Source organism: Xiphophorus hellerii, chromosome 14 (genome assembly GCF_003331165.1).
Source record: "Xiphophorus hellerii strain 12219 chromosome 14, Xiphophorus_hellerii-4.1, whole genome shotgun sequence".
Taxonomy (NCBI): Eukaryota; Metazoa; Chordata; class Actinopteri; order Cyprinodontiformes; family Poeciliidae; genus Xiphophorus; species Xiphophorus hellerii.
In genome coordinates this window covers 4691374-4706922 of record NC_045685.1, presented here as the reverse complement: position 1 = coordinate 4706922, position 15549 = coordinate 4691374, and the positions used below count along the sequence as shown (strand labels likewise).

At 38.8% G+C, this 15549-nt stretch overlaps 1 long non-coding RNA gene across 1 annotated transcript; it reads left to right on the top strand.

Moving 5' to 3' along the window:
- The first annotated feature begins 6898 nt into the window (after positions 1–6898).
- Positions 6899–10567, top strand: LOC116732280 (uncharacterized). The gene is made up of 2 exons (XR_004341758.1): positions 6899–8039; positions 8113–10567. It is a non-coding gene; the product is annotated as an uncharacterized LOC116732280 (long non-coding RNA).
- The last annotated feature ends 4982 nt before the right edge of the window (positions 10568–15549 follow it).

Sequence of the window (15549 nt, the reverse complement as noted above, 5' to 3'; positions counted from 1 at the left end):
CAACTTGAAGAAACACATCGAGGTAACGTCTTATGAAATGGTTATAATCCTCCTGTTTCAGTAACTATAGCTTGGTTACTAGACACTATTGTGAAATCTTGACCATAAATTAACTTTGTTTGGCATTGTTTCAGTTCCACATGTGGTGTATTTAGCTGAGGCCTAATGTTGACTGTAGCAGGCTACCTAGACTCCTCTGTTCAAGGGGGACAGAAGCCATAGCGATAGCAATTTAGACTAAATTTAACGAATATAGAAAAGGCATGCAAGTTCAAAACCACAAACCATTAACATGTGCTACTCTTTAAAACTGGAACAATTTATTAGCAGGTTTAATTTTGCCTGCACTTGGTTGGGTACATTATTTTAAGTGTATTTGACAAGTTTACCAAAATATAAAAAATGTCATTCAAACTGCATTTGCCTTGTTTTACTTTTTACTTGTACTTTTCATTGCATTACTTGAGTACATCCATTTTTACAGTAATTTCCATATTTAAGTACAAGAAGTTTCAGATACTTTAAGACTTTAACTCAAGTAACATTTCAGTCAGTGACTTGGACTTTTACCAAAGTCGTATTTTGGAGAGGTACTTGTACTTTTACTTGACTCTGAGATTTCAGTACTTTATACAACACTGCATATTATATATATTTAGTTGAAAATTGTTGTGTGAATAACTTGACACCATGATATTTTTCATCAGTGTTGTCATATCACGACAATCTCATAATGCCCAATGCCTAGTTTTTGGGTTCTGCATGTCTTATGAAGTGTTTATCATTTTAATCTACATTTAGTTCTAATGTCGTTGGACTGTCTTCTTTAATAATACAATGCATGAAACTGCATTCATTAAATATTTGCTTTATTTCCTGCTTTATTGTACTATTCACATCCAAGGTCTGTTGGTGTATTTCCTTGCTGATGCTCCTCTGTGGTTATCTGAAGAAGACACTTAATGCAACTTCCATTTTGCCCAGGCCCTGGCTTCCTGGTGGTTAACACTTCAGCAGATGTAAACAAGACTAATAGCAGGTTGCTAGGAGAAGCGATTTTAATAAAACAAGACTGACAGTGGAGGTGATGGGGAATTTAACTAAAAGTTCATCGTTGAATGTGTACATTTTTTCTTCCACTCCTCTCGTTTTGACCTTTGTCTTGCTTATCTTCTGTACCATCCTATGTTCTGAATCACATTTTCTAGAGATGCACAGGGGAAGGAAGTCACTGGCTGCCCGATCAAAGTAGCAAATAGGAATTAACACCTGTGCAGTTTAGTAAAATTTTGTGCTAGACGGTTAGTGGCAATGAACTTTGTGCCTATTTCTCACCCTTCAGTTTGGTTGCTTTGGTTATATCTGAGTAACCAAAGCAACCAAACTACTGTACATTGTCAAGTGTATTTTTTTTTAGTGCTTAAAAATCTTGAAGATTTTTAAGCACTAAAGTCTGAAGTCTGAAGTTTTTCCACTGCTTTCATTAGAGATGAAAGAAGTGGAAAAACAAAGGATTTTTATGATTGTTGGGATGAATAACGCACCAATATGTCCACATGCTTTCTTTGGCATGACTCCTAGTCGACATTGTCTTGTGTTATATTAAATGTATATTTCAATGCACTATTTTAAACGTATCTCAATTCATATACCTGTCCACACAAATTAACCTCATAGTGCTACGTTTAATCTCTAACAGGAAGTCATGGTGGTTTTGAAACAATCTGATTGGCTGACACGGGTTTTAGCTTTGCACTGCACTGCCCCCTGTGGGTGTGGCGTGGTCAAAGCAATGTTCAGGGGCGGATTATTTGTGGCAATTATTTGTGGATGAAAACTTTCCAGAAAACGAATCCGTGTGCACAAATATTATACTTTTAAATGATGTGATGGAAATTTGTACAAGGCTGCAGTCTTCTCCCACAGCATTACCCTTCCTAATATTCGTTTGAAACTCACATCTCCATAGTGGTAACAATAAGCCTCCACTCTTCTTATGAAATATATTTATTAATGAAATAGGGAAGAACATTGTTAATCTAGTCAGTGACTGTAGGTCGTGTCGTGATCAGAGTCTGTTTTGTCTTTTAAATAAGCCTCCACTTGCAGCTGGTGGGACGTGTTGGTGTTAACCACATCCTCAGTTTGCTGCCTCCATCCGAGGGGCCGAGTGTTCATGTTCCCCTCCTCGTTCTCATTACTCTCTCTGCTGTTCTACAAGTCCTTCTGACACGAGTTTATTAAAAGATGTTGTGACCGATGTTTCTCTTAACCCTCAATAATCCTCACTTTTAAACTCTTAGCGTTCTAGAGCTCAGCTGGAGTCACGTCTAGAATGTTTAGATCTTTACCTCAATGCTGCCTATCAGCTTTTAACCTATTCCCATTTATGTTTGTCTTATTCTTTGTTATGTCATCAGGTTGATTTTCATCAGTATCTAATTGCATTTTAAACAAGCACGGGTAAAGACAACTTGGATGTTGCTGTTTACAATTTTGTGCATGCTCAGCAAAAAGGTATCCTTTTAGCTGCCATCCAAAGCCGCGCTGCTGCAGTAGAACAATTTTGTTCACAAAATAAAACCTGGATTTGTAGGTATTGTAAATTAATCGCAGTCCGCCACCTCAAAGGAAAACATAATGCAGAAGAACCGCCAAGGAATAACTCAAAATTACTCGTATTCTTATTTTTTTTCTTGCTCTCTGTGTCAGCTACGCTGCAGGCTTGTTGCCGTAGCAACTGACTGACAACAACGCCACTAACGGATCAGAATTCAACACCAAAAAATATGCAAACATTTCCCACACAGAAATAACAGAACATTCTTTACATTTTTACAGTTTTATGTTTTCAGGTTTGATCTTTATTTTGCAGTTAATAATGTGGTTATTAAGTGATTGTTGTGGTAGATTAGCTACCACAGAAATGGTTTGATTTGCCAAATTAAACACCTGCTATAGTGATGATCTGTCAGGGAGCCGGTGTGTGAGTCGCCTTTTATTTTTTTTAACTGAACCAAAACACCAAATTCTGCAGCACGTCTAAATGTTAAGGTTGTCAAAGTCAAGCTAGCATAACTGACCTATTTCTCTCGCTATTTTGTTTTTTAATGAGAACCTTTTCCTGATCTTGTTATCTCGTTCTCTTAGAGTTGACAGCTAGACTATATAACTTTACAACTTTTTCTTTCTTATGTCATGTGTACATGTAAGATTTAGCGCATTATGTTGACAACTTCACAACTAAAACCAATGGCAGTCAACGTTGGTGACCAGCTTTTTGCCCTCCAGCAGGGATTTTACACACATGATGTTGTGAACTGCAACATTTCCTACCAGCGCTACAAAATAATTAATCCAATCAATTATTCAAATATCAATGACTTGTAAAATTCATTAATTGTCAGTGATGTCCTAATCTGATGAGGAGATGTAGATTAGCGTGTTGTGGCATTTTTATTTTCGTGACTGCTCCTGAACACAGGCCTTTTGTCCCCAACTGCACCGCAGACATTTCACCACATGCAGAGAACATGGCTGCCAAAGAGCAATTCTGTTTGGAATTGATTTTTGAAATAAAGTACTGCAATAAGTTGAATTTTCAATTATATCCTCAACTGATAAAAAGGAGAATGAGATCTAGATTAGCTCGTAGTGGCATTTTTATTGTCCTGACTGCTCTTGAACGCATCAGGCCTCTCATCCCCAACTCTACCAGATATTGACGGCCATATTCAAGGGCCGTACTTGCCAAAGAGCAACAGAGTGCCTCAAAAGTATTAAATGAAGTCAAATACTGCTATATTACTGACATTTGCAGTTATTGAATGTGCGATATTACATATATATTTGCATTAGTGAAATTTCATTTTTTCAAAGAATTTTAAACTGTTCTAAATAGCTTACTGTCTATGTTGTTTACTCCTTTTTTTCTTTTTCTTTTTTACCATGTTCAGTCTCCATTAAGTTGATAAGCACAATACAACTGCAAGTTACATGTAACAATGGATGCAGTGGTTAGAAGAAATTCCATATTAACCATTAAAATAAGAGTAAGAAGAACATGGCTTACTGGTTAAATATGAAAGAACAGAAAGTTTGTGTGACCCCAACTCAACTAGAGGAGGGACCAATGTGTGGCTTTACGCCTTTGGTTTAAAATATAAAAACCTGGCAAATAGAGAGAGCGCCTGCAGTACGAACTGTGTTAAAAGTCACAGACTGTGAAGAGGCAGGTACCAGTACTCAGCGGTAAACCAGACTGGAACCATGATGTTTCTACTGAGCTTTCTGCTGATTATCTGCGCTCACGTCTCATGGAGTAAGTAACAACAAATTTATATTTTACACTAATTTCACAGAGTGCAACTTAAAGTGGTTGACTTTATGAGTGTTTTTAGATTAACTCGGATATTTGTTAATACGTAACTTACATGCAGAAAACAGACAATTTTTTTAAAAAAAAATCTTCGTTGGGAGAAAATTAAAAAAAAAATTTAAGAATTAACTAAGTAAGTAACAATGTGCTAAAAACAAAAACAATCAAAAGTGCAACATTTTATGGATTTGTCATTGTTCACTGGCGTTGGATGATTTTTGTAGACGTACACGGCAACAAGAATGAAGAAATATATATTTCCAGTGGACAAAGTTACCAATCCAATAAATATTGACATTTCAATTCATATCAAAGGAACAGTAAAATATGATTTTGACTTTGATCAAGCTTATTTATTTGTCTGCTTTGTTCACCTGACGCATTGCTTACATTTTTTTTAAAAGTAGCAACAAAATCCTGAGTTGAAGGGAGAAATCATTTATTTTATTTTAAATATTTTTCATTTCATTTAACTGACATTGTTTTGTAAAAGTCTTTTTTTTCATTTGACATTAAAGGACTTATGTTGTAATTTTTTTTGTAAAAAAAGAAACTAATTTAGTTAATTATGATTGATTTGTAAAAGAAATAAAAGGGGTAAAATATCCAAGAGAGTGAATACTTTCTACATCCTTATACAGGCTTTGTTTGATCATTTGCTCCCTAAAATCAGCCTCTTAAAATGTTTCAACATTGTCTTTTAATTTGGTTTGAAACATATGTGTGAAAAGTTATCATGAGAGATTAATGATGAAAACTAACGTGTCCATCATGTCTCTGTCCAGGTGTTTCTTCAGATGCACTTGTTGTTACTCAGAGACCGGATTTTTCTGTCCAAGAAGGAGAGACAGGAAACATCACCTGCTGCTGGAAAGGGACAGCAGAAAGAGTTAGAATTAATTGGTTGAAAAACCAAACATTAATAGAGAATAAGAGTGTCATAAATCAGTCTACAGGTTCTAAGAATGAGCAGAAAAATAAGTGTTCAGTTCTGATAATAGAAAACATGACAACAGGTGATTCAGGAAGATACATCTGCAAGGTTTCTGTGGAGATACCACGTTTAACTGAAGTTGAAGGAAAAGGAACGACCATCACAGTTATAGCCAGAGAGAACCCAGCTGACAGCGCAGACCAGCACAGTTCAAACGGTATGTAAGATACTCATGTCTTAATTTTCCACACTGTAAAAAAAGACCTACAACCTAGATTTTTCACAGCTTTATGTTAAATTACACTTAACCTTGCGTGTTTATGTCATTTAGGATTTACAACTGTTTGTTCAATATGAGAATTAAAATGAAAGATTTTTTAAGATTTCCTGTAAATTCAAAAGTTTTTTAAAAAAAAAACAAAAACAAAAAAAAAACATTTGCAACATTTGATTATTTGGTAGAACTGCCTTCTAAGCTGGTTGGGTTGAGTTTAGTATATCCTGTGTCCTCTAACAGTGGTTGGAATGAGGTGGAGTTGTTACCCAAACTTCAAACATCCTTTCTCATGTCTTGAGATGGAACATTAAAGTCTCCATGTAACAGAAAATGGCTGATTTCAAATGTATGTCTTTCACTTCATTGGTCAAAAGAGATTATTGTTGAATTACATGAAAATCAACATCATTAAATTCTACTAAAAAAAAAGTAAGCCATTTTGTGAAGCATTTAAACATCGGCGGGATGTCATTCAGACTTATTTGGTTATTTTGGTCATAGTAATATGAAGTCTTAAGAAATGAATACAGTAAAGTTATATATGGCATTGTATTAATTTTTACAATTATCTCCAAAAAGCTAACTGCACGAGGAGCAAAATATTATACAGAGGTGGAGAACATGGGTATGGAAGGGTTTGTTTTTGATGTGAACATAATGGTCCAAATAGGATGAAGAGGCGAACTGAGCTGGAGGGAGCAGGAGGGAGCAGGAGGGAGCAGGAGGGAGCTGGAGGGAGCAGGAGGGAGCTGGAGGGAGCAGGATGGAGCTGGAGGGAGCAGGAGGGAGCTGGAGGGAGCAGGAGGGAGCAGGAGGGAGCTGGAGGGAGCAGGAGGGAGCAGGAGGGAGCTGGAGGGAGCAGGAGGGAGCAGGAGGGAACTGGAGGGAGCAGGATGGAGCTGGAGGGAGCAGGAGGGAGCTGGAGGGAGCAGGAGGGAGCAGGAGGGAGCTGGAGGGAGCAGGAGGGAGCTGGAGGGAGCAGGAGGGAGCAGGAGGGAACTGGAGGGAGCAGGAGGGAGCTGGAGGGAGCAGGAGGGAGCTGGAGGGAGCAGGAGGGAGCAGGAGGGAACTGGAGGGAGCAGGATGGAGCTGGAGGGAGCAGGATGGAGCTGGAGGGAGCAGGAGGGAGCCATCTACCACTGGAAAATATCAACTCTTCAGATTCAATTGTCCATAAATCTGTTGAATTCTGCAGCCAAAACAAAATGAGGCCAGACACTTTGACGCTAACACACTGAAAGAACTGTTGCATTGTTGGTGCAGCTGTGTTTTGAAAAATCCCAACAGTTAGCCGTGGCTCTTAGCATTAGCATACCGAGCCAGAGCGTTGCTCTTCTTTAAACAAAGTAAAGTAAAACATCACAACTCCTTCTTTGTACCACATGAGATGTTTTTATTTAACTGTGGAGTGGAAGAAAATGACAGTTTAGAACGACTGAAACTCGATGTAGCCGTTGAGTGAAGTTAAGGTGTTGCGCTAAATGCCGTTACCTGATGTCGCTGACAGAATGCGGCACATTCTCACCTTCTGTAGCTATAAAGAGCAGGAAGGGAGGCCAACCAGCACAGGCCTCACCACTCTGTGTGATTCTCATCCGGTACACACTTTAATGGGCTAATATGCTAACTGACAACCAGCAGAGAGACTTTTTATTCTTTATTCATTTACTAATTTTGGGACAAAACGAAATGTTAATCCCTCATAAAGTGTTTGCATGTGATTTTGGACAAAACCTTCTGACAAAAGATCACTCAGTGAATTTTTCTCTACATTTTTTTTTAAATCCGTCTAAGTTGTCAGTTAAACATAGTAGAAGTAGCATTTCTTGTGCAGGTTCTGGAGATCATTCTGTCTTGTTTTGTAAACCTTTCAGTATTTTTGTGCTTACTAACTTTTCAAATTATTTCTGTTTATGGATGGCTATTTTCAATGAGGTATGTAGGTAGATCATAAAGATGCTCAAATCTTACATGAAATTAATTTTAATTACAATCTTGCTTCTAAAAACTTTATTCTCTGCTTTCATTGACTGTGGTCCAAATCCCCATTTAGACAAGTTGACAATAAAATTGTACAGATGCATGACACCTAATTAAAGCAGAATAATATTGCAGCCTGCTGCTGAGATGCATTATTTATATTTTACATATAACCACATTTCAATAGAGACAATGATGATATTATAGAAAGTGATTTAAATAATCCACAAGTGGGCGTAAAAAATCTTTCTCTAAAATGACATGACAAATAATGAGACGTTTTGCTACAATAACCTGATTGATAGATCTAACTTCTGCTTATTTGATCTCCAATCTCTGTGGAGGGATTTCAGATGTTCCCCAAGAAGATATTGTCACATTTGTTCTGAGATGCCTGCCCATCTTGGCCCTCATCACTGCTTCCTTCTGGCTCTACCACCAGGGGACCAAAGCTCAGAGAGACACAAGAGGTATTCAAAAAGTAGCTCAACTCATAGTGATGAGAGGTTAGCTGTGGTGAATCTGACTGGTGTTATGTTTTAGTTTCAGCTACTCCACTGCAAAGCAAAGAAGAAGACCAGGAAGCCAGTGAAGGACATGAGAGACTGACTGAAGGACTTGAGGGACATGAGGGAATGACAGAAGGACATGAAGGAATGACAGAAGGACATGAGAGAATTACAAAAGGACATGAGGGACATGAGGGAATGGCAGAAGGACATGAGGAAATGGCAGAAGGACATGAAGGACATGAGGGAATGACAGAAGGACATGAAGGAATGACAGAAGGACATGAGGAAATGGCAGAAGGACATGAGGAAATGGCAGAAGGACATGAGGGAATGACAGAGGGACATGAGGAAATGGCAGAAAGACAAGAAGGAATGACAGAAGGACATGAGGGACATGAGGGAATGACAGAAGGACATGAGGAAAAGGCAGAAGGACATGAAGGACATGAGGGAATGACAGAAGGACATGAGGAAATGGCAGAAAGACATGAAGGACATGAGGGAATGACAGAAGGACATGAGGAAAAGGCAGAAGGACATGAGTGAATGACAGAAGGACATGAGGAGATGGCAGAAAGACATGAGGGACATGAGGGAATGATAGAAGGACATCAGAAAATTGCAGAAGGACATGAGGTAATGGCAGAAGTATGATGAAGAGACAATGGGATTATGACAAATCAGTGTAAAGCAAAGTGTTGCTCCTACAATACTAGCTACGTTATTTCCTAAAATATTTGCTGAGAATACACAATATAATTCAATGGCAACTGACAAAGGACAAAATACCCAGAATATGAAAATTCCTAGATTCAAATAGGCCCTTGCTTTTGTGGCGTCATTTTGTATTTTGTTGTATTTGAAGATAGATCCAGTTTGTATTCAATTTAAATGCCGGATTGGTTTTTGGTTCTGTGCTGAGTTTTGGGAAGATCATCTTGGTAAAACGTTTAAAACACTTTACCATGTTTCTAAGTTCATTGACTGTAAACTCAACTCGGACCTAGAGGCTAATCTATTGGAAGAACGACTGCATGCTGGGACATGTTCACACCAGGACATTCTTTGATCGCCTGGATTAATGACTCAGACCTTCATTCTGCGGACAGAATCAGGGGTCTGTCCGCATACAACACTGACTCAAGTCACTCAACCGAATCAAATTTACCACCTCTGATCTAAACCAATCCCCAACCGGAACATTGATGTCGGTTTGAGACGATCTTCACCACTTTTGTTCCATTTTTGACACTCTGCCCCAGGCCTCGTTCATTAAACACTGAAAGAACATTGTGATATTTCTGGAAAAGTCTGTAATTCCTTTACTGTTGGTTTTTCATTGACATGGGCTCCTCTAGTCATTCCACAGGGTCCATGTTCCCCCAGAGATGCTGAAACCACAACCGGTGTGGTTCTTCTTAGGAGTCACAACACGAAATCACCTCACACCACAACACCCAAGTTTTCAGAGCAGCTAGATATAGTTTTGTCACCAGACATTCATGAGGAAAAGATGCCGACGTTTAGTGATAAAGGGCCCTTACTTCCAGCTGGCCAAAGGGATGTTGGCAGATTAGACTCATTTTCACTCAGGTTACCCTGAGAACCAGGTCTATACAGATAACCTGTGGTTTCTGCAACACTGTGCTCACTGGATGATGTTGTAACATGAACATTTTTTGTTGTTTTGACGTCAGATGTGAAATATCTGACAGATGCTCTGGATATTTCCATGCCTTTCTTGAACATGGTGAACTGACTAATACTCTGTAAAGAAAAGCAATTAAAAGTTCAGGAAGTAAAAGCCTGCATCTCACTTGTCCTTTCACATGTATAAGCACAGTTTAAAATGCGACTAAATACATATGTGGCGGCAAGCAGCTGAAACAAACCCCGTGTCTCATCGTCACCCACTGAGGGAAAGACGCCCGGTTGACGATGCGAATCGACGTAAAAAAGGAGGAGTTGACTGCCTTCTGCTGGTCTGCAGGAGACAGTTTGTGTTTCACGGAAACTCTGCGAGCAAAAGCTGGAACGCTTGTTCTGATCTGGATGTAAAGTTTCTGAAGCGATAACGGCGATGAAGCTTCCTCCGAACACCCTACTGCTCCTCTGTGTCCGTTCATCTGGGCGTAAGTGAGAACCTTAAAGTATTCTTTCATCTGATTGTGCAGAACTCACAGGAACCCAACCAAATTAAAAGAGCTCAACTGTAGGTTGCACCAGAAACTTGTTAATAATTATAGAAAGTGTGTAGTCTAGGTTCAACCTGCTGAGCAAATATTTACTCAATTATCAGTGCTTTTCTATGCACGTTTAAAAATGTTCCAGTAATCATTTGAAAAAAAAAAAACTCCACAACCGATTCAGGCAACTAGTTCTTTCTTGTGCCATTGTTCAAATAAATGATGAATAGTTCAAAATTAAAATGACATTCATGCTGATGACGTGTAAACATCAAATAAACCCGTGTTTTGCTTACTGCATTACTGCATTTTTCATTTCATGTAAAGTCACAAATTTAATCGGAACATGTCCAAAAACAGGATCTGAATTGTTTTATTTGTCTTATCATGCGATGTGACCCTATTTTGTATTATCTGATGTTATGCTCCAGGTGTTTCTCCAGTCACTTGTTGTTACTCAGAGTCCGGATGTTTGTTTCCAAGGAGGAGAGACGGGAAACGTCTCCTGCTCCTGGGACGGGGCTGCTGAAAGAGTTGGCGTTAAATGGCTGAAAAGCCAAACATTAATAGAGAATAAGGCTGTCATAAATCAGTCTAATACGGGGTCTAAGAATGAGCAGAACAATAAGTGTTCGAATCTGACAATAGAAAACATGACAGAAACTCATTCAGGAAAAACACATCTGCCAGGTTACTGTGGAGATACCAGTTTTAAATGACTTTGAAGGACAAGGAACGACCGTCACAGTTACAGCCAGAGAGAACACCACTGACCCAGCAGGATGCAGGCACTGGTGAATAAACTCTGTTGGTTCAACAGATAGAACTGAACAGTTTGTGATAAAAACCCTTTTATCAAGTAATGCTGAATTAAATTGTGTATTTTTTACATCAGTGAATAGAATAACTTTTTTTTTTTTATAGCCCCGCAAGGGAAAGGGGGGAAGACATGCGGTAAACGTCGCCGGATCCGGGAGTCGAACCCGCGACAGCCGCGTTGAGGCCACGTTTTGCCTGAATGTGGGTCGCGCTAACCCCTCCGCCACCACGGCACGCCCCAAATAGAATAACTTTTACTGACATTTGATTTTGCATTCCCCCTGTTGTTGTTGGGGGACGTGAGGGTTTGTGCTTTGTTTAAAAATATGTTTCCAATAATCCTGTAAACTCCTTTGTTACTTTTTAGATTATCCATCTTCCTCAATAGGTGATTCATTTCTTTCATGTTATCACACGACCACTGTCTTTCATTAATAAGGAGCACGGCTCCACATTGTATGTGAGAATGTGGCTATTCTTATTTATTTGTTTTTTTTTTTGTTTTTTGTTTTTTTTTTCCAGTTATTTGTTATTTCTTACATTGTGTGTGAATTGTGAGACAGTTATTTTTTGTTAATAATCATATGCACTGACTGACGGCACTTTTTAAATTTCGTTGTTCTTGTGACAATGACAATAAAGATTTATCTTATCTATCTTACCACATTTCACCAGATATTACAGTAAACTGGATGTACTGTATCACCATGATAAGGCCAAAGCAGCAGGCCAGTAAGTTTCTTCTTATATCATTCAGTTACTTTATAAACTAACTGAATGTACGGCAGTAAAATTCACTTTTGAAAAGTTATACTTTAGTTGATATTATATTTTAGTAAGTAGTAATTAAGTCAAAATTACTACTTCTTGCTCGCTCCCCGAGTGGCATTGATACAAAATGCTACTCGAGGAGCAAGTAGCATTCATAATATCATAATCATAATCATAATACTTGGTTCAATATTTAGAAAATGATTGTCATTGTAAACAAAAAAAAAAATTATTTATTTCCACCAGACAAAAGTAAAAGCAAGAAAGAAGAAAAAGAAAATGAAAACAAGCCACCAAGTGACATGCAATTTTATATTATCTGTTCGAAAAGGAGGAGAAGATGCAAGATCTTGCAATGTCCTGTCCTCAAGTTATGTGCTAATTTTGATATTTTAGAAATTGAGATGAAAAAATATAATAATCTGTGACATGTTGTGTGTTCATTTGACCTCCAAATGGCACAGCATTCTCCATCTACTAGTACAATCAAGAAATTTCATTTTAACATATAAACTACAGTGTATGTGTTTGGCTTCACCTCGACAACACACTCTCAGAGAGGACAAGTTATTGGGGAAAAAAAAGCACAGTTATAAAACCTTAATATATATAAATATGTAGGTTTGTGTCTAGTGTATTTCTGGTTAAACATGTGATCTACTGTAACTCAGAGTGAGTAGAGTAGTAGAAATGGTACCATAGTAAGAGTACTGTTGCTTAGAAAGTAATGTTACTCAAGTAAAAGTAAAAAAAAAACAAAATGTGGTAAATGTTACCATAGTTACTAGCCATCTCTGTTGGTAATGATTCTGATCTTTCCAGAAAACCCACGCACTCCCCAACATCCACATCAGGTTTCTCCTGAAGGCCCTGCTCATCCTCTCCCTCTCCGTCCTCTTGGCCGTCTTCTGTGTTCACCGTTCAGCCGGGGAAGCTCAGAGGAGCGTCTCAGGTACCCGACCAGCTCCTCCGCCGTGCCGTATACCAGCATGTCCGCCACCGGTCGTTCGCTGCGTCGGAGCTGCCCGGCTGTGTTTTCAGCTTCAGCTGCCGCAGAGAATGATAACGCGTCGCTGCGACGCAAAGAGGAAGACCGGCGAGAAGAGGACAGAAAGGAGAGAGAGACGGACAGAAAGGAAATGTCCCAGGAGGAGAGAGTGAACTGTTCTACATACCTGCCAGGTGTTCTGGGAAATAACTACTCGTATTCAAATGATTCATTATATTCAACACAGCTAGAACCTCAGACAGAGAGAATGAGACACTGCACACCAAAGAACACATGACGTCAAAGCCCATTCACATTTTTCAGTATGGATGGATGGAATGTGTAAATATTAATATGTTTTAATGCTTCCACTTTTCCATACGGATTGCATTCTTAAAGGGGCAGTATTGTGTAAGTTTGTCCGCCTCGCAAAGTCGCAACTTCGCAAATCAGATCCTTCAGACTAGCCGCCAGCAATTAGCAAACTCGTTATATGAGCTACTTCTCAGAGCAACGCTGGTAAACGCATTAAAGGGTTAATAGAGGAGCCATGTTGCAATGACTTCCTGAAGGCGGACTTTTGGAAAGAACAGGAGCTTCTTAAAGAGACAGAAGCTTAATTTCAAACATGTGAAGTCAAATTTATCTCTAGTCATGTTTGATATTTACAGCATTTCATAACAACTAAAGTTAACATGATTTTAAGTCACTTGATTTTGCTATATAATAGCACTAAGTGCCTGGAGAACACATAACGCTGCCCCTTTAACAATAAGAGACCACCACGGTCAATCCACCGTTTGCTGTTTCATCATTAAGCCAATTTCTGGCTTTTTAACTGAGAAGTTTGTAATTCTTAATAAATAAATAAAAAGACGTCTGCTGCACCAGTCACCATCATCGGAATCAAAAGAGCGGCATTCCGGTCCGATTTCATAGAAGGAGAACATCTGTTTTCCGTTCTCAGATGTGAAAAGCAGATTATGTTAGTGACCCGGTTGTTTACAGGGTCTGTTCAGGCCACCTCGCCCCTCTTGTTCTACTTCTCATGTTGGTCTGCTTAAAGAAAATGGCCACATGCTCCGCTTCGACACAAACAGGAAGACGAACCACAAACCTCACAGCTGCCACTGCCGCGCATCAGCCTTCACATCAAGACTCTGCAGTACAATAAATGACGGCCTGTAAATTCACAAACAAACAAACATGGCAACTAGTCACCTCCTAATGGACCGGCCGGTCTTGTTCCTACACGTCACGTTGTAGATCGTCGCTTATTCTCACCCTAGTTCTAACTAGGGCAGTTGGGTTTTGTCTCCATATTTTCACATGTATTTCTGGGGAATATGTTGCTATTTGACACCTATGAGATTGTACAAACTGGAAGAAAAATATTAGATTAGCTCTATAAACTTGTGAGGTTTTTCTGCCAGTTTGTGCAGTTGAGAAATTTTACAGTTTACAATTATTACATGTAGATTATGTCATTTTATTTCTTGTTTATGTGGCATTGCTAATATTTAACCGCTTAAGTTAATGTGACTGTGTGGTGATGTGAAAGTGGGACCTCTGTGTTCAGTCATTATTATCTCTCTGACTCGGTGCTGTTCACACTTCTTTTGACACCAAAGTGTCACCTCTGAAAAAGGTGCGACGGCCACTTGCCACTGTGCTTTCTAGCAAAGTTTAATTTAAGCATTTGATGGTTTGGTTCTAAATGAGCATTTATGTTTGACTGATCTAAACCACCCAGACATCCAAAAAGTGATCAAATATCACAAATAACATCTCAATTCTATGTTGCATTGTGTTTCTGTGTTTGATATGATGTAAAGCACTTTGAAATGCCTTGCTGCTGAAATGTGCTATACAAATAAAATTTGATTTGATTTGATTTAGGGTAATGCCACAGCAGTCAAAGACTTAAAATATTAAAAATATATATTTTAATCTTTCCTTGCAGTAGTAAAAATACCTTTTTTGGTATATTGATCAAAGTACTCAATTAGTATGATTCCATGACTTCCTGTTTCCCTGTGTCACAACTACGATGTCACACGGACGCCCACTTAAACGACTTCGTCTTCAAGTTAGGTTCGATGTGTGTTGAGCTTCTTAAGGGAGGAAATGGCGGCAAGAACAAAGCTTCTCAGCTCAGGTTTTCCACGTCAAGTCAAGTCAAGTTTGTTTGTTTGCTTTGCACCTTTCAGCTCAGACAGTTCAAAGTGTTTTACGTGAAAATACCTAACACAATGAAAGAGGAAAACAAGAAACATGATAATAGAGCAGGGAGAAAGATATCACTTCTAAACGACTGTAAAAAAAAAAAAGCCAGATTGCAGTTTGCACAGAGGAGTAAAGATCTTTATTTCTGTAGAAACATCTGATGAAACTTAACAGGAGCCGTTTGGCCTTAATGACCACTGCTGCATTTGCAGGAACAGTAGCGATGCTAAGCATACCAGTACATGTTTGTTTTTTTGTTTGTTTGTTTGTTTGTTTGCTTTAACTTATGTAATCATTTGAGAGCGTCAATGGGAATTATGAATCGTTAGCCGAAGGGAGTGATTGACTTTGCTGAACAGAGAGGTGCATACGTGACCTTTACCGCTGCCTCTCTCAGCAGATATTAGTTGTGGAAATCTCTCATAAGAGATGATCCGTTACTTCAGTGACTCAGAGGTCAGGATAAATGTTAACACCT